At 46.7% G+C, this 22,331-nt stretch overlaps 4 long non-coding RNA genes across 8 annotated transcripts; 3 read left to right on the top strand and 1 right to left on the bottom strand.

Annotated features, from left to right (window-relative positions):
• Positions 1–1,120: 1,120 nt before the first annotated feature.
• On the top strand, positions 1,121–5,895 carry LOC127336748 (uncharacterized). Of its 5 annotated transcripts, XR_007873511.2 has the most exons (4): positions 1,121–1,587; positions 2,257–2,424; positions 3,408–3,507; positions 5,066–5,895. It is a non-coding gene; the product is annotated as an uncharacterized lncRNA (long non-coding RNA). The 5 variants fall into 5 exon arrangements; XR_007873510.2 differs by having other exon boundaries at positions 3,408–5,895; XR_007873513.2 differs by having other exon boundaries at positions 2,235–2,424; positions 3,408–5,895.
• Positions 4,093–5,096, bottom strand: LOC127336749 (uncharacterized). Its single transcript, XR_007873515.2, has 4 exons — positions 4,959–5,096; positions 4,789–4,874; positions 4,569–4,681; positions 4,093–4,438 (listed from the first exon to the last, which is right to left on the bottom strand). It is a non-coding gene; the product is annotated as an uncharacterized lncRNA (long non-coding RNA).
• An 8,747-nt stretch (positions 5,896–14,642) lies between the features above and the next one.
• LOC139836192 (uncharacterized) lies at positions 14,643–16,827 on the top strand. The gene is made up of 2 exons (XR_011752827.1): positions 14,643–15,314; positions 16,616–16,827. It is a non-coding gene; the product is annotated as an uncharacterized lncRNA (long non-coding RNA).
• Positions 16,828–18,608: 1,781 nt separating this feature from the next.
• Positions 18,609–21,184, top strand: LOC139836191 (uncharacterized). Its single transcript, XR_011752826.1, has 3 exons — positions 18,609–19,170; positions 19,585–19,670; positions 20,973–21,184. It is a non-coding gene; the product is annotated as an uncharacterized lncRNA (long non-coding RNA).
• The last annotated feature ends 1,147 nt before the right edge of the window (positions 21,185–22,331 follow it).

Raw genomic sequence — 22,331 nt, 5'->3', positions numbered from 1 at the left:
ACAAATTGACTGTTATATTTTTTCGTCAAAATTAATTCGTCAATTTGTATTTAGAAACATATGTGACATGAATTTTCCCAACATGAGAAAAAAAATGCACAGATGCACAGGGAGGTAGAAAGTGACACAAGGAGACTGGTATTACACAAATTCCGCGTCTTGGACATAAGATTGTCAGACCCATGGACAATTAGAAGGAACTAGGAAGTTTAGCGCGGCGACACGCCGCGCCCGTGGTGATAATTATTTATGTAAGTAGTTAGATGTTATTTTTTTGGCGTGTGTTGTTTGAATCATTGGTTATCATCTTTGAAGGGCTAAAGCTTAAAACAAAAATCTTTCTCAAGTTAACTTAGGAGAACCGTGGAATTTTTAGGTGTGTGTTTTCTGAGCCATTGCATATCTACGTTTTAAGTGGTGAACCTTAAATGAAAATTTCACGCCCATGATGCTAATCTTGTAGAAGAAGTAATTAGTGGTTACTTTTTTGAAGTGTGTTTTTCATCCATTGCATATATACCATTTAAGTGGTGGAGCTTAAAGAAGTCTTTCTAAAGTAACCATAGGAGAACACGTATCTACCTTGTAAGTGGTGAAGAGTAGAAAATTTTAATTCTTTAAAGTGTGTTTTGAACCTTTGTTTATCTACTTTTAAGTGGTGAAGCATAAAAAAAAGTTGTAGGAAAAACCCTGGAACTAACGTGGAAGAGGTAGTTGCTGTTGAAGAGTTAGGGTCAAAAAATTACCGGTGAAGATTATTGTCCACGCACAATTAAAGAAATATGGCTGGGAAATAATATGATTCTAAGATTTACGCGCCGCTGAAGTGTTACTATGTTTGGTAAAAATGGATTCTACAAATCGCTACGGATTACGCGCCGTTGAAGTGTTACTAACCACAAGGCCTTAAATTGAGATGCGTATTTTATGAGTTTGAGTTTACCTCTATATATTTCTGTTGAGTATTTTTTAAAATATTTTTTGAACCGTTCTTTTGAGTGACTGCTTCTTCACGAAATAATAAACAACTTTTTTTTTTATTTAAACCCGGCACACGCACATCTCCTTTTTTTTACCAATAGCCTAGCTGCCCAGTCATTTCTCTTTCTATTTTCTCATTTCTCTCTCACGTACCCACCCAGAAGGCATCATGCCAGCAACTTAGCACACTGTCTTCCGATCCCCATTTTCTCCTCTTTGTGCTCCGTGCAGATCCCCTTCCGCTGGCGCTCGATTTCAACCATGTCTCGCACTCTGTTGCGCCAGCTACCTCTTCTTCGACCTCTGCTACCTACCACTGACTTCGGCTTGTCGTTCTGCCCACGCAAGCGGCCCTGTGGTTAGCCCTAGTTATGGCCTACGGTCACCGGCACGGCTGCGAGGTAGCCGTATGCGCTGAGGGTTTGGCTCCAGACCAGGGCCGGCGCTCCCATCGGTGGCGAGGAGGTCGAGGCGGCATGGCAATGGAAGATAGCACGACCGGACGGCGGGGACCGTCTGTGCGCCGGCTAGACGACGGCGCCTACCGGCGGTGAGGAGCTCATGGCGGCACGGGGCTAGCAGGGCTGGCCGGTTGAGGCAGCTAGTGTGAGTGAGTTCTGACTTCCGATTTGGTTTGCTTGTTGATTTTGCATGCATGATTATGAATGTAGTGATTGGAATGCTGCTGCAAATTGAATCGTTATCTTTGTTAATCATGACAAAGAACCCCCCTGACTAAACTCCCGGTCCACAAATCATGAAATGCTTGATTTGTTTTTAAGGCTGAGCTGCTAAATTATATCCATTGGAACATGGCATCAATATATTATTACTTCGTATTTTTCTCAACGATTGGGATGGTTGTCTTGATTTGTGATTCACTCTTTATTAGTCGATGGTCACATATCAGAAAGCGGTTCAATTGTTTACAATGAGTGTATCTTCTGACATTAATAGAATATGTCGGCTTCCTGATGGAGCACGCTTGCTCATGTGTGCATGTTTTTTTATTAATTAGGAGGTTTGTGTACTGGCCTGCGTCCGCCTTTTCTGGTTTGATTGAATTTCTTTATACATTTGCACGAGTAACATTAGAATGAATAAATAGATCATTCCTGCGAAATACCAAGATCATGTGTCCGTACCTTTTTGCCACTCTCTTTTTGACAACTTCAGTTGATTTTCATCTCATGCAAGAGGGAAGGAAGAAACTGTATGTCAATTGCTTCAATGATATCCCTCACTGAAAATAGGTTGTGCTATCGCATCCTCCAGATCTGGCGACCTGGGGCCAGAGGCTACATGTCTGTGGAGGTAAACATTCCTTTGACAATGGCTGCATCGGCCGAGTGGAGCGGGCGTGTTCGGCGAGTCTTGGCCATCGGCTTTCCTCTCTGTTCCAATGAACGCATGCAGTGGCACCTTGGCTAACACTATCTTCAGGTACACTGCTGTTCCCCTTTTCTTGTCCACCTGTTAACGTTGGACACTGCGTCTTATTTTGTTATCAGAGCTAAGAGTTTCTTGCCCAGCTGTTAGTGTTGGAGACTATTTTATTTTGTAACCAGCGCTCGGAGTTTAGAACAAAACCATTGTTCTGGTCTTGTTTCATTTTGTCCATTGAGTAATTTCACATAGGAATTAGTTGTTACCATGTAGTACATCTTGGTCTGATCAACGGTAACAATAGAACATATCATATCTCACCGCATTGCTGTAGCATGGCAAAAGGAGAGGAAATTAATCTACCATCTCTTCCTTGCTCTTCTCTGATGAACCCATTTTGAAAGGTAGACACTCTGTAATAAAAGATAGGCACCTCAAAATCCAAATATATTTGATGTTAGTCACAGTATGGTTGAAGGAATCACTAAAATCAGCTGTATAAAATCAATGGTATTTGTTTTGGACAAGCTAGGCATATGTATAGGCTTGATCACAACTATATGACATTGGTGGTTTTACTTTTGGGCACACGTTGTTATGATGATGGGTGTCGCACCCATGTTTATAAAAAGAATGACATCATCTCTTGTAAACAATGCAAGTTGTCGTATTTTAATGTGTAGTTTTTCCATAATGTGCGTGACACCAAAATTAAATTTAAAATGCACATATATTGAAATATGATATAATCTATACACGACAGCAGTCCGTTCAAAACAAAATATGGCAGCTAGCTGTTTCAACAGATGGTATACTGAAAGAGCAATCCTATCAGCAGACATTGTGGACCTTTCAACAATAAACACATAAATATCGGTTGACTATATTCATGGAAAAAACAATTTATAACATAAGATTACCTTTGCTTGTCTAGTATATATGAACATGTACGGCACTTATAAGCTATAATCCCTGTAACAATAAAAATGTTTGCGCCAGATGGGAGTAATGGGCCTAATTAGTTATTGTTGTCTTAGCAGATGTCTGGAATTTGGATGCCTAAAAACTGGGCAAAAGCCACCTTGATGGAGGCCTTGTGCATCAAAGTTGTCAATGTGTTCTTCCCATCGAGTAATAATGGTGAGTTTACCACTTAACAGAGGCAGGCACTTTTATAATGTCTTTTCTGAGCACTGCTATCTATACAATGAGCCTTACCTTGCATCCTTTAAATACACATGTCTCCTTGGTTTCTGATTTATCTTTGACGGGATAATACCAATTATCCTGGTGACCACTCCAACTACATCTGAACTCTGAAATTAGCAGTAAAAAAGAAAATCCAGTACACATGAGAATTAGATAATACAACATGCAATGCATAGGCTGTTTTCGCTGGAAACCTGGCGTTGGTCTGTCTTTGCAATCTCTCTGACATGGATTGATAATAGATAACAAGTTGCTCTTCATAATTTTTGATGCATAGAAGAAGATACATCTTTCAGATTATCTCATATTGCATCTCTTCTAAGATTATCCTATTACTAAGTAATCTTCCACTACAAATAGAATTTGTAGATATTATAAAAGGTGTCAAGGAATAACCATTTCTTCCAAACATAATAGAAAGTTTTTGCAGCAACTGGCCATATAAATATTCAGAAGGAATAACTTGGCGGTTGTCATCCAAAGACTGCAATCTGTGAAGCTAGATCATCGATCATATACCGCCAATATTTATCAAGCAATCTTGACTCATTGGTAAAACCACATAGTAACAATACTGTCATAAATAGATGTCTAAGCCGGAAAGAAGAAGCCCACTGAATGGCTTCATCAAATAAGCGAAACCACTCACTGTCATCACCAGCCAATTCACGGACTTGCCAAGCTTCCTTGAAAGAGCCATAAAATATACCACGGTTGGCAAAAAATTCACGGCCACCAGCAAGACGCTACCGCTGAAACTACAGGTGAAGCTGAAGAACCACACGGAGGAGAAGGTAGATCGGGCGAGGATGGGACAACAGAGTCCACCGACCATATGACCGACCGTGACCTTGTGCATGACCTGGAGGAGGATGCAAATCAGGGCGACCAACAGGTGGCACAACAGTCTAAGAAGCAACACAAGCCCTCCGGATTTTACCCTACTATGGAACGTCTCAAAATCACATAATCAGGAATATCGAATATCTTACCTTTAGACAATTTAGCTATGGCTAGCCAACCAAAAACAAAACTAAGAAATATGACAACAAAGCTTTTATTTTCCAAGTCAACCTGCTTATCCTGAAATCACTCAAACTCTGACCTGCAGACATAACAACATGGTTCACAGAGTTAGAATCTTAGGAAGCAAATATCATGTTTAATCAATTGCACATGCAAATTCATAAAATTGAAAGCAACAATACAAACCTAAGTATGACATTATGCAGGAGAAGCCGGTCTAACTGTGAGGAAGCTACTAACTTGCAGGAGAGGACGCTGTCAATTTCTTTGGCCTGAAACACATGAATGCAAGATAAGGCACAGAAATAAAAGCTAGCAATAGCTGAAATAAAATATAAGTGCAGAAAATTGCATACCAGGCGATGTTTGCTGCTGAAGCTCCTTCAACTCCAATTTTATTTTCTCCAACAGTGTATCTTTACTATCAATATCAATGTTAAAATCCTTACAAATTTGCCTATAGCTGCTGTTGACTTCCTCTAGGTACATGAAACCAAAACAGAGGGCAGGATAATGGAACAAAAAAAAAGGACATCGCACACCGATGCATCGGAATCTAATGGAAGAAGAAAGCAGATAGCAGGACAGACAAAGATGAGAAGCTGCACGCCGCACACCATCGTTCAGTGCAAGAACATCATAGACTGCCTGAAGAAGTGCCTCTGCTCCGGGTCTCCCTCGACCGGCTGCGCGAGCTCCTCCGCTAAGCCCCATCGCTTCCGTTAGGTGTCCAGTACCACCGCACCACCATAGCCGGAGGAGGACTGGGTCTGCACCGCGACTTGCCGCCTATGCTGCTGGCCGAGCTCGACATGCAGCCGCAGACCTTGCAGGCCATTAAGCCAGCATCAACACACCAGAGGAGGGCACTTCAGCTTATCAACCAGCCGTGTGGGGCGCGGCGGTCGGGGCGGCAGCTGAGGATGAAGGCGTCGGTCGGCATCACGAGGTGGCCGTCCGGTGGCACCGTGCGCATCGTTCGGCGCTGTAGCAGCCATAGGGACGGGAACGTCCCTGCCATTGCCAGCAGGGTCACAGGAACAGGGACGACGCCGTCCATGAGTGGGAGCTTGCCGGCGGCGCCACGTGGAGAACTCCGAACGGCGAGCACGACACCGTCGAAGAGACCGAAGCGAGGCGGGAACCATGTGTAACGTCCCGGAAAATATTTCAAATTAGATTTGTTTGTTGTTTTGGTTTTCGCGTCATCGTGACGTCATCATGCATATTTTTCTGGCATATTTTCAACCGCGAAAATTATTTTCTTAAAATCCCTATTTTTGTTTTGCTAAATTACCCCGGCGAATTATAAAGCCACCCCGCTCTTTTCCTAATTCCGAAAGTAAAACAAAACTTATTTTCCGGTCCGTTACTTTAAATGAAATGTTGTGCCAAAATTATTTTATCGTTTGCTAAATAAAAGTGGGCGAAAGCCTGACAAAGTTTTGGCCCAAAACTAGCCCAAGCCCACCTACCACCTTGGCCTATTTAAAGGCAGCTCCCCTCCCCTTCTTCCTCCTTCCCAAACCCTAGCCCCCAAATCAGATCTGAGATCCCCTCTTTTGCTCCAAAAATCCCCACCCAAAATCCTCCCCTTTCTTCCCCAAATCTCTGCCAAAAATCGGGTTCTATTTTGTTCCGCCGCCGCAGCGCCCGCCACCTACCTCGCGCCTTGGCCGCCGCTCGCCTCGGGCCGACCGCCACGCCTGGCCACCTACCGCCGCGGCTGCCGCCGCCTTTTCTCCCGCGCGCGCGCGCTCGCTCCCGCACTGCCGCCGCACCGCGCCGCTCCCGCCTTGACTCTTCCCGCGCGCTGCGCTGCCTCCCCCGCATCTCCCGCTAGCGACCGCCGCCCGCATGCCCCGCTGGCCCACGCCACTTGCTCCGCCCGCCGCTTCCGCCCGCGGCCACAGAAGATCGCACCACGCGGCCCCGCTCGCCTCGCGCCGTCGCCGCTGTTGTCTCCCGCGCGCACGCTTCGCCGCCGCGACTCGCCGACGCTCTGCTCGCCTCGCGTTCCGTGCGCCGCGTCCGCGCTTGACTTCGCAGCGAAAGACAAGACAAATAGCTACGACGAGTTTTTCCGGCGCATCTTTTTGGTCCGGTTTTTGTCCCGCGTTTTGGCACCCGCCATGTGCTCGACAAAATATCCGCCCGACTTTTGGCCTCCGTTTCTTCCGGCGACCGTGTCCGTTTGTTTCCAACCGGCGCAACCACCACTCCTTCGTCGCCGCCGCCGCCTCTCCGACTTCGGCGCCGATTCAAGTTCGACATCGACAACCGTGCCGGGTCCGCCGACGCCTCGCCGCCAAGGTCTACTTCCCGGCGTTCGACGCATCGGCTACTTCCGCTTCGACACGGAGGCGACGACATGGATCCGATGACCTCGGCTTCGACTGCTTCCTCGACGTCGGCGACTTCCGCCACTTCCACTCCGCCCCGGCGACCACTTTTGTTCCGGTACCGTGAGACCCCGACCATAAGCCCTATTTTATAAATATGCTATTTTGATCTTGTTGCATCATACATACATGTGTGCATCGCATGTCGCCCTGTTGCATCGCACCACATATGTGGGTTTGGGCAAATAGCGAAACACCTAATAACTAATATGGAATTGTGCGGGATTGTTATCTTATCCCGGTTCCATTTAATTTTGCGTAGCGCACCCATGCCATGTTTATGCCATGTTAAGCAACATTTAATATGCGGGGTAGATAAATAACTTGAACCTAATAATCGGTTTGTCCGGGGTTCCGACTCCGCTTAAATTGGATAGTTGCATTGCATCATCGTTGCCATGCCATGCATATCATCTTGATCATGCCGGTTCTTTATTCGTAGTAGTAAGACTTGCATCCTGATGAGGACATCCCTACTACAACACTACCTCCGTCATTGATAGATGAAGATGAACCTGCTGTGAAGCTCAAGTCCAATGAAGTTCGGATTGGACCTATTACAAGGGCTCGTGCGAAGCTACTTAAACAACAGGTGAACTTGTTTCTAAACGGTACTTTGATTGATGAGAACTTTATACTGCCTAAGTCCTATTACTTATGTATCATCAGGTATCAAGAGGAGACGAGCATCGCACGAGGAGGAGAGGAGCAGCTGGACCTGAAGACGGACGTCAAGATGGATGTGAAGCTGGACATGGAGCTGGACATGAAGATATCTCATGGACGCGCGAGGGAGGAGCGGGAGGCATGCGCGAGAGGAGAAGAAGACGTCCAGGCCGGTCCAGCACCCGGTCCGACCGGCCGCCAGACCGGCCCACCGATCCTGAACCGATCGGCCAAGGCGCCAAACCGGACGCGATTTATCGTACCGGATTAAAACCGGAAATCCTCGCAGAAATCCGGTTGTCGCCCGGCTGACCGGACCACAGACCGGCCCACCCGGCTGTCGCCGCCGGTTGACCGGACTGCACCGGCCGATCCGGTCCCTGGTCCGGTTGACCGGATTCCAGACCGGACCAGTCCGAGTCTGTCTCGACCAGATCTATTCTGGGTCGGTTATTTTCGTACTTTTTCGACCTGAGGTCGTCCTGAACTCCTATATAAGTCACCAGGACGCCCCCCTAGCTGCTTCAGACCAAGTTTAAGATAAACCCTAGTTCTTAGTTGTTTGCTTATGCAAAACTATTGAATCCCTACACCATATTGCTTGATATTGTGTAGATCCTGAAAAAGTCTTGTGTGATCTGCTGTTCCATTGGGAATTAGACGGTTGCAACTTACCGCTTCGTGGTCGGCGGCTACGTGCGCAAGTGTGTGGAGTTGCGAATATCTTGCAGGGTTGAGAGGCCATTTGCATTGCCGACAGGGACCACTCGAGAGAACTCGTGGCGTCATACAAGTTATCATCCACTATATCGTCGTGTTTCTCCGCTGCCATCACCCCGTGATCATCATCACCACCGTTGCTTACTGAGAAGATCGGGCCACCCCATATCATCTTGGTATCAGATTTCAGCGTTTCCTCGGTAAGCCATCCACAATCCACCCCATAGTTGAGTTGTGCGTGTTTCCTATCCAGAAAAAGCCATAAAAAGTTAGGGTTAGGGTTTGCCATAGCCTTAGATTGCACTAATTTCGAGTTTTAGTTGCTTTTCGTAGTTGTTTTTGCGTATCTTTTTCTTCTATCTAGTATTGTTAGGGTTTGTGTTTCCGCTATCATCTAGAGTCAGTTTTTGTTGCTCCGAGTACACATATCTTACAGTTTGCTTGTTCCCAACCATAGCCACAGCCTTTCGATATCGTGACTAGGAACTTTCCCAAAAGAGACTAGTTTTACCGCTCGACAGGCTGCTCGTTAGGTCTTGGTGCTTTGCAATTTCTGTTGGCCGTGTTATCAAGGAGTTGTGTCAACAATATCAAAAAAAAAAAAACTAGAAAAGAAGCAAAAAGAGCTACATAGCTGCGTGTGTTATACAAAAGAAAATAAAAAAAAAAGTGAAGTGCTAGTAGAATCAAGTGAAGGCCTAAGTTTCTTTAACTGCACCCGTAGTTGAGCAATCTTGTGCCTGTCTCGTTGAGCTTTGCTAGTGTCTCTCTAGTGCATTGCAACCTTTCCTACATATAGTTGCTTTGCCACATTTATCGCCTTGTGTGAGTATCATTGGTTGTCTACGGTCAGCGCTAGAGCTTGTTATTGGTGCAAATAGGTAGCCCACCTACAGCCCCACATATACCCTGCTTTGTCGTGTGATTGTTCTTATACCCTTGATATTCGCTTCGCTACATCCGTGCACTAGTCCGTCTATCCAAGTTGGTAAGCAATTCTAATTCACTTTGGAACGGTAAGATTTACCTTTTCTTATCAGTTGTTGAGTGAGTTGTGAGAGTACCACCAAAGATTTTTGTTTAGTGCACTAATCTACTAACGATGTCTGCTAGTGATCAAAAAATTGTTAACCAGGAAAACAAGAGTGCTGCAGATCTCATCACATGGAGGGAGTATGAGGCTCTTCGTAATGAGATGCGACGTGAATTCCGCGCTCAGGATGATGAGCTTAAGGAGACGGTCCAAGCGATCTCCCAAAAGTTGGATGCTACTCATGTGACCGTCACTACAATGCAAGATCAAATGACGGACGTACAACGCAATCTTGTTGATTTGCGCTTAGCTGTTGAGAATTTGACCGCGCAACAACAACACGATGATGACGATGATCTTGAACTTCAAGATGACGCACACAATGCTCGTGGTGCGCCACGTGGTAATCGTCCTCGCGGTTGGGCTCCACTTGGCCGCAATGGTCGTGGACAAGATGAGGAAGATGGATTGGGTAAGCCTAAGTTTTCTATACCCAAGTTTGAAGGAGGAGCTGATGTTGACGAATACCTCACTTGGGAGCTCAAGATTGAGAAGTTGTGTAGCTTACATCCACATTATACTGACGATCGGAAGGTCAAGCTTGCTTCTTCTGAATTTGATGGCTATGCTTTGCGTTGGTGGGATGCTTTTGTTCGTAATCGTGATGAGGATGGTGAGCAACCTATACGCACATGGCGTGCCATGAAGGAGGCAATGACTTCTCGCTTTGTGCCAACAAATTACTTACGGAATATATATGATAAGCTGACTCTATTGAGACAAGGTGTGAAGACTGTCGATGAATACTACATGGAGATGGAGATGCTTATGCAGCGTGGCCGTGTCCGTGAGTCTCTCGAGATGACAATGCAACGTTTTCTGCACGGTTTGAAGTATGATATCAAAGGCATTGTTCGTCACTACAGCTACATCAATATGAATCAATTGTTACATCATGCAAGAGAAGCTGAATCACAGTTGGCTGACGAAGCAAAGATCAAAGGACGAGCTACAGGAGCTGGGCGTTTCACACCACGCGCGGCCCCATCTACGGCACCGGCGCCTTCGACGCGCTCCGCCCCTTACTCTACTACGCCTAGTAAGCCGGTCTCCAATGTGTCTAACACAAAGAAGTCCGAATCTGCTGCAAGTACGAGGGGCTCTAATGTGTCTACTGCGCGCAATCGCGATATGCTTTGTCATACATGTGGTGGCAAAGGTCACTTCAAGAGAGATTGTCCTAACCGCAAAGTTATGATTATCAATGAGGACAATGAGTATGAGACTGGAGATGATGTTGATCCTAATGCTCCAGAAGATGATGACTATGACACTGATGGTGAAGATGCATACCCGTCTGATGCTCGCACCATTGTTGTGTCGCAGCGTGCTCTTAATGTGTTGCCTAGTGCATCTACTCAGCGCTGCAATTTGTTCCAAACAAAAGCTTTAGTTGGTCCTGACAAGGCTTGCAAGGTCATTATTGATGGCGGGAGTTGCCGCAATTTAGCAAGCAAGGAGTTGTGTACCAAGCTGAAGTTGAAGTATCTACCGCACCCGCATCCATACTATATTCAGTGGTTGAGCGACAATGGTGAGATGAAGGTAAACCACATGGTGCGTGTTGAATTTGCTATTGGACCGTATAAGGATTGCATTGACTTTGATGTCGTTCCTATGACGGTGTGTCACCTCTTATTGGGTCGGCCTTGGCTCTATGACCGTTCTGTGCAACACAATGGCCGTGCCAATACATATCACTTGGAGTTCAAGGGCAAGAAAATCAACTTACAGCCTATGACACCACAACAAATTGTCAATGAATCTCGTCAGAAAGTTGAAGTGAATTTGGAGGATGCTTCTTTAGATAGGCGAGAGAATTGTAATGTTGTGAGTGATATAACGAAAAGTGAGAGAGTGAATTCCTTAGTCTCATTAGCCACCAATGAAGACATGAGAGAATTTAGTGAGGATCCTACAGCCAAGCCTCTTGTGCTTTTGTACAGGGGTACGGTTTTGGTTTCTAACGACATGACCCCTCTTCCTCTTGGTGTTTCTAATGTTTTGCAGGAATTTGGCGACGTGTTTCCGGATGAGGTACCTGCAGGACTTCCACCGTTGCGAGGTATTGAGCATCAAATTGACTTGATTCCCGGAGCTTCGCTACCCAATCGGGCACCATATAGAACGAACCCCGAAGAAACGAAGGAGATACAGAAGCAAGTACAAGCGCTACTCGACAAAGGTTATATCCGCATAAGCCTTAGTCCTTGTGCTGTTCCTGTTATTCTAGTTCCTAAGAAAGATGGTACATGGCGTATGTGCGTAGATTGTAGAGCTATAAACAACATTACTATTCGATATCGTCATCCTATTCCCCGTTTAGAGGATATGCTAGATGAATTGAGTGGTGCTGCTGTGTTCTCTAAAATTGATTTGCGTAGTGGTTATCATCAAATTAGGATGAAAGAAGGGGATGAATGGAAAACAGCCTTTAAAACAAAATTTGGTTTATATGAGTGGTTAGTAATGCCTTTTGGTTTAACTAATGCACCTAGCACTTTCATGAGACTGATGAACCATGTTTTGCGTGATTTTATTGGCAAATTTGTGGTTGTGTACTTTGATGACATCTTAATCTATAGCCGCAATGAATCTGATCATACTATGCATATTAGACATGTTTTGCAAGTGTTGCGTGATAATAAACTCTATGGTAATCTTGAGAAGTGCACATTTTGCAAAGATAAGGTCATATTTCTGGGTTACGTTGTCTCTAAGCATGGAGTAGAAGTAGATGTGTCTAAGATTGAAGCTATTCAAAATTGGCCTACTCCCATGAATGTGAGTCAAGTAAGAAGTTTTCATGGTCTAGCTGGGTTTTATAGACGTTTTGTGCCCAATTTTAGTACTATTGCTGCACCTTTGAATGAATTGACTAAAAAGGGTGTTGTTTTTGAGTGGGGCGTCGCCCAAGATCATGCTTTTGATGAACTAAAGAGATTGTTAACTTCTGCACCGTTACTTGCACTTCCTGATTTCAATAAGCAATTTGAGATTGAATGTGATGCTAGTGGTATTGGAATTGGTGGTGTGTTGATGCAAGAGGGTCGTCCAATTGCATATTTTTCTGAGAAACTGTCTGGTGCTAAGTTGAACTATCCTATCTATGATAAAGAATTGTATGCTTTAATTAGAGTTCTTGAGGTTTGGCAACATTATTTGTGGCCAAAAGAATTTATCATACATTCTGATCATGAAGCTTTGAAATATCTGAAAGCCCAATCTACTTTGCATAAGCGTCTTGCTAAGTGGGTTGAGTTCATTGAGTCTTTTCCATACATTATTAAGCATAAGAAGGGAAAAGATAATATTGTTGCTGATGCTCTATCTAGGAAGAATATGCTATTAACTCAACTTGATGTTAAAATTCCTGGATTAGAAGTACTATGTGATTTGTATGCTACTGATCATGTTTTTGCTGAACCATATCGCTTGTGTGCTATTGGTAAAGCATGGGAGAAATATCACATACATGATGGGTTCTTGTTTAGAGCTAACAAACTATGTGTTCCAGAATCGTCTGTGCGTTTGCTCTTATTACAGGAATCACATGCTGGAGGTTTGATGGGTCACTTTGGGCGTGAGAAGACGCTGCTCATGCTAGCTGACCACTTTTATTGGCCAAAGATGAGGCGTGATGTGGACAGGTATGTGAAGAGGTGCATTACTTGCAACAAGTCCAAGTCCAAGCTGAAGCCTCACGGTTTGTATACTCCGTTACCGGCACCTACTACACCTTGGGAGGATATTAGTATGGATTTTGTGTTGGGTTTGCCGCGTACTAAGAGAGGCCATGATTCTATATTTGTGGTAGTGGACAGATTTTCTAAGATGTCACACTTTATTGCCTGCCACAAAAGCGACGATGCGTCGCATATTGCTAACCTGTTTTTCAGGGAGGTTGTGCGACTACATGGAGTCCCGAAGACTATTGTTTCTGATCGTGACGTGAAGTTTATGAGCTACTTCTGGAAGACGCTGTGGAGGAAGCTGGGGACAAAGTTGCTTTTCAGCACTACTTGTCATCCTCAAACTGACGGTCAAACTGAAGTGGTGAATAGAACATTGTCACAATTGTTGAGATCCATGATTAAGAAGAACCTGAAGGAGTGGGAAGAGTGTTTGCCACATGTGGAGTTTGCTTACAACAGGGCGGTACACTCTACCACGGAGCTGTGTCCTTTTGAGGTGGTGTATGGTTTTAAACCCATTACTCCACTTGACTTGTTGCCTTTGCCCATACACGAGAGAGTTAATATGGAGGCATCCAAGAGGGCAGATTTTGTGCGTAAGATCCATGTGAAGACTAAAGAGTTGATAGAGAAGAAAGGCAAGAGCAATGCTGCAAGGATGAACAAGAAGCGCAAAGAGATGTTGTTCAAGCCTGGTGATATGGTCTGGGTACATTTTCGCAAGGATAGGTTCCCGAAGCTGCGGAAGTCTAAGTTGAAGCCTCGTGGTGCTGGTCCTTACAAAGTGCTTGCTAAGATCAATGATAATGCATACTCGATAGATCTTCCAGTTGATGAGTTTGGTGTCAGTAATTCTTTCAATGTTGCTGATTTGACACCATATGACGGAGAAGACCTTGGAGCGTCGAGGTCGACGCCTTTTGAAGGGGGGGGGGAGATGATGAGGACATCCCTACTACAACACTACCTCCGTCATTGATAGATGAAGATGAACCTGCTGTGAAGCTCAAGTCCAATGAAGTTCGGATTGGACTTATTACAAGGGCTCGTGCGAAGCTACTTAAACAACAGGTGAACTTGTTTCTAAACGGTACTTTGATTGATGAGAACTTTATACTGCCTAAGTCCTATTACTTATGTATCATCAGGTATCAAGAGGAGACGAGCATCGCACGAGGAGGAGAGGAGCAATTGGACACGAAGACGGACGTCAAGATGGATGTGAAGTCTGGACATGGAGCTGTACATTAAGTTATGTCATGGAGGCGCGAGGGATGAGCTGGAGTCATGCTCGAGAGGAGTAGAAGACGTCCGGGCCGGTCCAGCACCGGTCCGACCGGCCGCCAGACCGGCCCACCCGGTCCACGAACCCGATCGGCCGGGCGCCAAACCGGACGCGATTTATCGCACGGATTAAAACCGGAAATCCTCGCAGAAATCCGGTTGTCGCCGTTGATCGACCACAGACCGGCCCACCCGGTTGCCGCCCGGTTGACCGGACCCCAGACCGGCCGATCCGGTCCCTGGTCCGGTTGACCGGATTCCAGACCGGACCAGTCCGAGTCTGTCTCGACCAGATCTATTCTGGGTCGGTTATTTTCGTACTTTTTCGACCTGAGGTCGTCCTGAACTCCTATATAAGTCACCAGGACGCCCCCCTAGCTGCTTCAGACCAAGTTTAAGATAAACCCTAGTTCTTAGTTGTTTGCTTATGCAAAACTATTGAATCCCTACACCATATTGCTTGATATTGTGTAGATCCTGAAAAAGTCTTGTGTGATCTGCTGTTCCATTGGGAATTAGACGGTTGCAACTTACCGCTTCGTGGTCGGCGGCTACGTGCGCAAGTGTGTGGAGTTGCGAATATCTTGCAGGGTTGAGAGCTGTTGCATTGGCGACAGGGACCAATCGAGAGATCTCGTTGCGTCATACAAGTTATCATCCACTATATCGTCGTGTTTCTCCGCTGCCATCACCCCGTGATCATCATCACCACCGTTGCTTACTGAGAAGATCGGGCCACCCCATATCACATCCGTCGTTTGTCCAGCATTTGCTTCTTCTCGGATAGGATCACGAAGTGTTGATGTGAGATACGACGAGTTCTCCGACAAGTTCTTCTGCAGCTTTTCACAGGCGAGCCCACCTCCTTCACCTATTTTACTTTTTGCTCTCCCTCGCACTGCTATCCTTATGTTGCGCTTCTTTATCGAGTCACGTATCCTATTCCACTTGTTACCATATTAATCCTATATGCACCATTCCTTATCCATAGCCGTTGCTTGATGTTTGAGCCTTGCGAGTCGTAGGCGTGTTTAGGCTCTGTTGTTTATCTCGATCTGTTATCGGTATATGTTGGGTTGCTGGGAGGTTTTCACATGCTATATCAGTTGTCGGAGATACACATGCCTTACTTTATTGTTATTAACTAAAACTGTAAGCAGAGGCATCTGTGAGCCCCTTTGCGAAAGCATCGGAACTTTGACTCGCTAATGTCCCCTAGGACCCGAGTTCCTGTTATCTGTTCCGAGATTGAGCGCTCTACCCGTACGTGGGGACGTTTATTGGGACCCCCCTCACCCATTACCTTTTCTCAAGTCAGTTGAAAAGGGGGCCACAACCTTGGTTTTATTTGCCTATGCCATGTATGCCATGCTTTACTTACTGTTGCCTTCGGGTGTTTACTTCCTGTTGCCTTCGGGTGTTTATATTATGTATTGTACCCCGCGGGACGTTTAGCGAAAGCGTGTGGTTCGCACGCCTAGCCGCCGTCGCAAACCCTGAGTCCGCTTCGGAGTACGGCCGGACTTCGATACGGGTAGCTTAGTTGGGTGGCCCCCCTAGACTTTCTTGTTGAACTGGGAACGGTCTTGTTGTGAGACTCCGCACTTGCTACGCGGGTTCGAGCATGCGTATGGTTACATTTGGGCAACCCCTGCAGGGTGTACATCTTATCGATAATCCGTGTCCGCGGTTATGGACGACTTGGAATTGTATAGCTCGATCATAGAACAACTTACACCTTTGATGTTGCTGTTAATAACTGGCTAATAACTTGTCTAGTAATATAGCATTACTACAACGGCTACCTAATAAAACTTGTCCACCGTGTGAGTGCCTTTGTAAGTACTTCCTTGCGAGGGGGGAACACATCGGCTGTGTTATGTTTGCAGAGTATAGAACTGTTAGTTATGCGCTCTCTCATCTTCTCTGATTAGACGGATGTTGTAGCGTGTCTCTATTGGTTATAGTTTTGCTGCCGCTAAACCTACCATATAGCCCCAGGCGATATATATTTATACTCGCCCGGCGAGCATAGCCATTTCTAGTCTCGCTAAGTACGTGCCGGAGTTCGTTCCTTGGTACTTACTCTCGCCTTTTCTTTTTCTCTTCTGTTCCCTCCCTTTTGTCGGCAACCGATGGCCCGACTTCGACAGGTACAAGATGACGACGTTAGCAAGGTTACCCTTCCGGCTTGGCCTGGGCAGGGTTATGGACGCCACTGGTTATCTTCAGGACTCTTAGTCCAATTTGTATCTTGTCCGTACTCGGATGTATTCGATCTTCTGTATGATTTGGATCTTTGTATTGCATATTTGTATCTTGACTCGTTGGAGTCGTTGTTGTAGTATATGTTTCTTGTGGGCTCTATTGTAAACTTGTTGTAATGTTACCACTCGTGTTAATTCCTCTGGCATCACGTGTGTGATTCGTCGCGCACGTCGTGTCGGAGGGCGTCTCTGAATCGATATCGTGCGGATTTCGGCGGGATCGCTGGAATCCTCACGGTATCGGTTTTGGGGCGTCACAAGTTGGTATCAGAGCCTCAGGTTGACGGTACCCCACTAGTCCAGCCTGTAGGATAACCTTGCCAATGGTCGTTGAGTTTAGAGTGTCAAAACCTATTTTTGAAAAATCGTTGGATAGATCTGATTAGCTCTGATTTTTCTCCTTACCTATATTCTTTCTCCTCTTACCTTTGCGAGTTTTGAGTCCTCTTTCTTATCTGAGTTTTTCCGAGTCTTAGGTTCCGACGTGGGTTGGACGATCTCTGCCTTAACCTAATAGGACCGATCTCTGAAGACCTTTCCAACAGAAGAACATCACCGCCGGCTAATCTTTGTCTTCTCCGTTTGACATCATCTTTGTTTATGTGATCCTTCTTCAAATCTTGTGCTTTGATCCCATCGAATCTTTGTTGACAACGCTTGTGAAGGACGCCAATCTGTATTCCTGGAGTTGGTTGCACGATTCTCTTATTCATGTACAGAGTAATACTTTGAGTGCGGGATGGAGTCGCGACCATAACGACTACTCTTATGATTCGCTCTTGTTACTTGAATGGGTGGATCAATGTGATTCTTACTCCTTCCATCTTTGTGTACGGTGCCTGATCCTCTGCGACCGAGGCTCCCGACAGAAGCACATCATCACCAGCGGAACAACGACTTCTTGTTGGTGGTGTCGACCGTTCAGCATGGAGCAACACTTCTTGTTAGTGGTGTCGAGAATATCAACACTTCGCCACAAGAAGGCCCCACGTCCAGGTCGGGTGAAGATCAACGATGCGCCAGAAGATCCGGTAGATCACCTCTCTCCCCCTTAGGTTGACGTGGGATCTCGGGGCGCGATCCCTTGTTAGTGGTGTCGTTTGTAACGTCCCGGAAAATTATCCAAATTAGATTTGTTTGTTGTTTTGGTTTTCGCGTCATCGTGACGTCATCATGCATATTTTTCTGGCATATTTTCAACCGCGAAAATTATTTTCTTAAAATCCCTATTTTTGTTTTGCTAAATTACCCCGGCGAATTATAAAGCCACCCCGCTCTTTTCCTAATTCCGAAAGTAAAACAAAACTTATTTTCCGGTCCGTTACTTTAAATGAAATGTTGTGCCAAAATTATGTTATCGTTTGCTAAATAAAAGTGGGCGAAAGCCTGACAAAGTTTTGGCCCAAAACTAGCCCAAGCCCACCTACCACCTTGGCCTATTTAAAGGCAGCTCCCCTCCCCTTCTTCCTCCTTCCCAAACCCTAGCCCCCAAATCAGATCTGAGATCCCCTCTTTTGCTCCAAAAATCCCCACCCAAAATCCTCCCCTTTTTTCCCCAAATCTCTGCCAAAAATCGGGTTCTATTTTGTTCCGCCGCCGCAGCGCCCGCCACCTACCTCGCGCCTTGGCCGCCGCTCGCCTCGGGCCGACCGCCACGCCTGGCCACCTACCGCGCGCTGCCGCGCGCCTTTTCTCCCAGCATGCGCGTCGCTCGCACTCGCCTCGCACCGCGCGCCCGCTCCCGCCCAGCTCTTCCCGCGCGCTGCGCCTGGCCTCCCCGCATCTCCCGCCAGCAGCCGCCGCCCGCATGCCCCGCCTGGCCCCACGCCACTTGCCCGCCCGCCAGCTTCCGCTTCGAGCGCTGCGGCATTGCCGCACCACGCCGGCCCCAGCTCGCCTCGCGCCGTACGCCGCCTGCGCTGTCTCCCGCCGCGCACGCTCGCCCGGCCCCGCCAGCAGCTCGCCCAGCACGCTCCTGCTCGCCTCGCGTTCCGTGCGCCGCGTCCGCCGCTTGACTTCCGCGAAACAGCAGCAGCACAACAAATAGCTACAGCAGCAGTTTTTCCGGCGCATCTTTTTGGTCCGGTTTTTGTCCCGCGTTTTGGCACCCGCCATGTGCTCGACAAAATATCCGCCCGACTTTTGGCCTCCGTTTCTTCCGGCGACCGTGTCCGTTTGTTTCCAACCGGCGCAACCACCACTCCTTCGTCGCCGCCGCCGCCTCTCCGACTTCGGCGCCGATTCAAGTTCGACATCGACAACCGTGCCGGGTCCGCCGACGCCTCGCCGCCAAGGTCTACTTCCCGGCGTTCGACGCATCGGCTACTTCCGCTTCGACACGGAGGCGACGACATGGATCCGATGACCTCGGCTTCGACTGCTTCCTCGACGTCGGCGACTTCCGCCACTTCCACTCCGCCCCGGCGACCACTTTTGTTCCGGTACCGTGAGACCCCGACCATAAGCCCTATTTTATAAATATGCTATTTTGATCTTGTTGCATCATACATACATGTGTGCATCGCATGTCGCCATGTTGCATCGCACCACATATGTGGGTTTGGGCAAATAGCGAAACACCTAACAACTAATATGGAATTGTGCGGGATTGTTATATTATCCCGGTTCCATTTAATTTTGCGTAGCGCACCCATGCCATGTTTATGCCATGTTAAGCAACATTTAATATGCGGGGTAGATAAATAACTTGAACCTAATAATCGGTTTGTCCGGGGTTCCGACTCCGCTTAAATTGGATAGTTGCATTGCATCATCGTTGCCATGCCATGCATATCATCTTGATCATGCCGGTTCTTTATTCGTAGTAGTAAGACTTGCATCCGTCGTTTTTCCAGCATTTGCTTCTTCTCGGATAGGATCACGAAGTGTTGATGTGAGATACGACGAGTTCTCCGACAAGTTCTTCTGCAGCTTTTCACAGGCGAGCCCACCTCCTTCACCTATTTTACTTTTTGCTCTCCCTCGCACTGCTATCCTTATGTTGCGCTTCTTTATCGAGTCACGTGTCCTATTCCACTTGTTACCATATTAATCCTATATGCACCATTCCTTATCCATAGCCGTTGCTTGATGTTTGAGCCTTGCGAGTCGTAGGCGTGTTTAGGCTCTGTTGTTTATCTCGATCTGTTATCGGTATATGTTGGGTTGCTGGGAGGTTTTCACATGCTATATCAGTTGTCGGAGATACACATGCCTTACTTTATTGTTATTAACTAAAACTGTAAGCAGAGGCATCTGTGAGCCCCTTTGCGAAAGCATCGGAACTTTGACTCGCTAATGTCCCCTAGGACCCGAGTTCCTGTTATCTGTTCCGAGATTGAGCGCTCTACCCGTACGTGGGGACGTTTATTGGGACCCCCCCTCACCCATTACCTTTTCTCAAGTCAGTTGAAAAGGGGGCCACAACCTTGGTTTTATTTGCCTATGCCATGTATGTCATGCTTTACTTACTGTTGCCTTCGGGTGTTTACTTCCTGTTGCCTTCGGGTGTTTATATTATGTATTGTACCCCGCGGGACGTTTAGCGAAAGCGTGTGGTTCGCACGCCTAGCCGCCGTCGCAAACCCTGAGTCCGCTTCGGAGTACGGCCGGACTTCGATACGGGTAGCTTAGTTGGGTGGCCCCCCTAGACTTTCTTGTTGAACTGGGAACGGTCTTGTTGTGAGACTCCGCACTTGCTACGCGGGTTCGAGCATGCGTATGGTTACATTTGGGCAACCCCTGCAGGGTGTACATCTTATCGATAAGCCGTGTCCGCGGTTATGGACGACTTGGAATTGTATAGCTCGATCATAGAACAACTTACACCTTTGATGTTGCTGTTAATAACTGGCTAATAACTTGTCTAGTAATATAGCATTACTACAACGGCTACCTAATAAAACTTGTCCACCGTGTGAGTGCCTTTGTAAGTACTTCCTTGCGAGGGGGGAACACATCGGCAGTGTTATGTTTGCAGAGTATAGAACTGTTAGTTATGCGCTCTCTCATCTTCTCTGATTAGACGGATGTTGTAGCGTGTCTCTATTGGTTATAGTTTTGCTGCCGCTAAACCTACCATATAGCCCCAGGCGATATATATTTATACTCGCCCGGCGAGCATAGCCATTTCTAGTCTCGCTAAGTACGTGCCGGAGTTCGTTCCTTGGTACTTACTCTCGCCTTTTCTTTTTCTCTTCTGTTCCCTCCCTTTTGTCGGCAACCGATGGTCCGACTTCGACAGGTACAAGATGACGACGTTAGCAAGGTTACCCTTCCGGCTTGGCCTGGGCAGGGTTATGGACGCCACTGGTTATCTTCAGGACTCTTAGTCCAATTTGTATCTTGTCCGTACTCGGATGTATTCGATCTTCTGTATGATTTGGATCTTTGTATTGCATATTTGTATCTTGACTCGTTGGAGTCGTTGTTGTAGTATATGTTTCTTGTGGGCTCTATTGTAAACTTGTTGTAATGTTACCACTCGTGTTAATTCCTCTGGCATCACGTGTGTGATTCGTCGCGCACGTCATGTCGGAGGGCGTCTCTGAATCGATATCGTGCGGATTTCGGCGGGATCGCTGGAATCCTCACGGTACCGGTTTTGGGGCGTCACACCATGGCGGTGAGACACGGCCGCTGCACCACGCGCATCTCCTCTCCACTTATACCCCGTCCTCCACTGCGCCACCAGCATCCTGGAGAAGGAGAAGAGAGTCATGAGCTCATCTTCCAGGCCATCAGCTGCCCTCGGAAGAGAGATGACTGCGAGAGAGGAAGAAGAGGGTGTCGGCCCTATCGAGAGCACGGGAGAGAGAAGGGGAAAGATGAGGGCAAAGAAAACTCTGGAATCGATCTATCCTGAAGATGGGCACCGCTTTTACTGCCGCTTTGACCAAATCAACTAACCGGGGAGAATGCCTACAGGAACAGGAGGGGAAGGCTAATAACCGGTAGCCCAAAGCCCATCGGTCCAAATAAAAAGGCCAAAAATTACCAAATCACGTGGAGGCAACCAAAACGAGCCGGTAGCTGAGGGATAGGCAGGGCAATCCATATGGATCTACAATGTTTGAGAAGGCTATCTACAGTGACAATCCCTGCCGTGTCAAGTTCTGATTGGATAAAATGTTTCCATCAACAGTTCCCAAACTGCTAAGATTTTAGCAAAAGGGGTCAGCTTTGATATATAGGTAATAATAATAATTCTCCTTCAGCAGCCGAGCTCCTAATAGGTCCAAATCGAGCTTGTTATTGTGACTTTTATGGACATGCTGAAAGAGTAGTTCCATTTGCAGCCGGCAGCTCTCACAAACCTCAGAGTAGTTCCTTTGACGCAACTCCCTGTTATCAGTTTCCAATGAATAAAATCATTGAGCTTCCAAGACAAAACAAAATTAGCAAGGGATTGCCAAGTGGTATACACCTGCCAAGTCTGACTGTCAAGTCAGATTATTTTCGCCGACAAAAATAAGTTAATGACATGGAGTCGAATTGTGCTTGTCTGCACAATGCAAGTGTTAGGCCCCAGATTTTTTCTATATATATGAAGTGCCCAAACTGTACCACGGACCGTGGCATTTTTTTTTTCCTCTAGAAGGTC

The sequence above is a fragment of the Lolium perenne genome, chromosome 2 (genome assembly GCF_019359855.2).
Source record: "Lolium perenne isolate Kyuss_39 chromosome 2, Kyuss_2.0, whole genome shotgun sequence".
Taxonomy (NCBI): domain Eukaryota; kingdom Viridiplantae; phylum Streptophyta; class Magnoliopsida; order Poales; family Poaceae; genus Lolium; species Lolium perenne.
The sequence above is the reverse complement of the archived record's forward strand: the minus strand, read 5'-3'. Positions and strand labels throughout refer to the sequence as shown.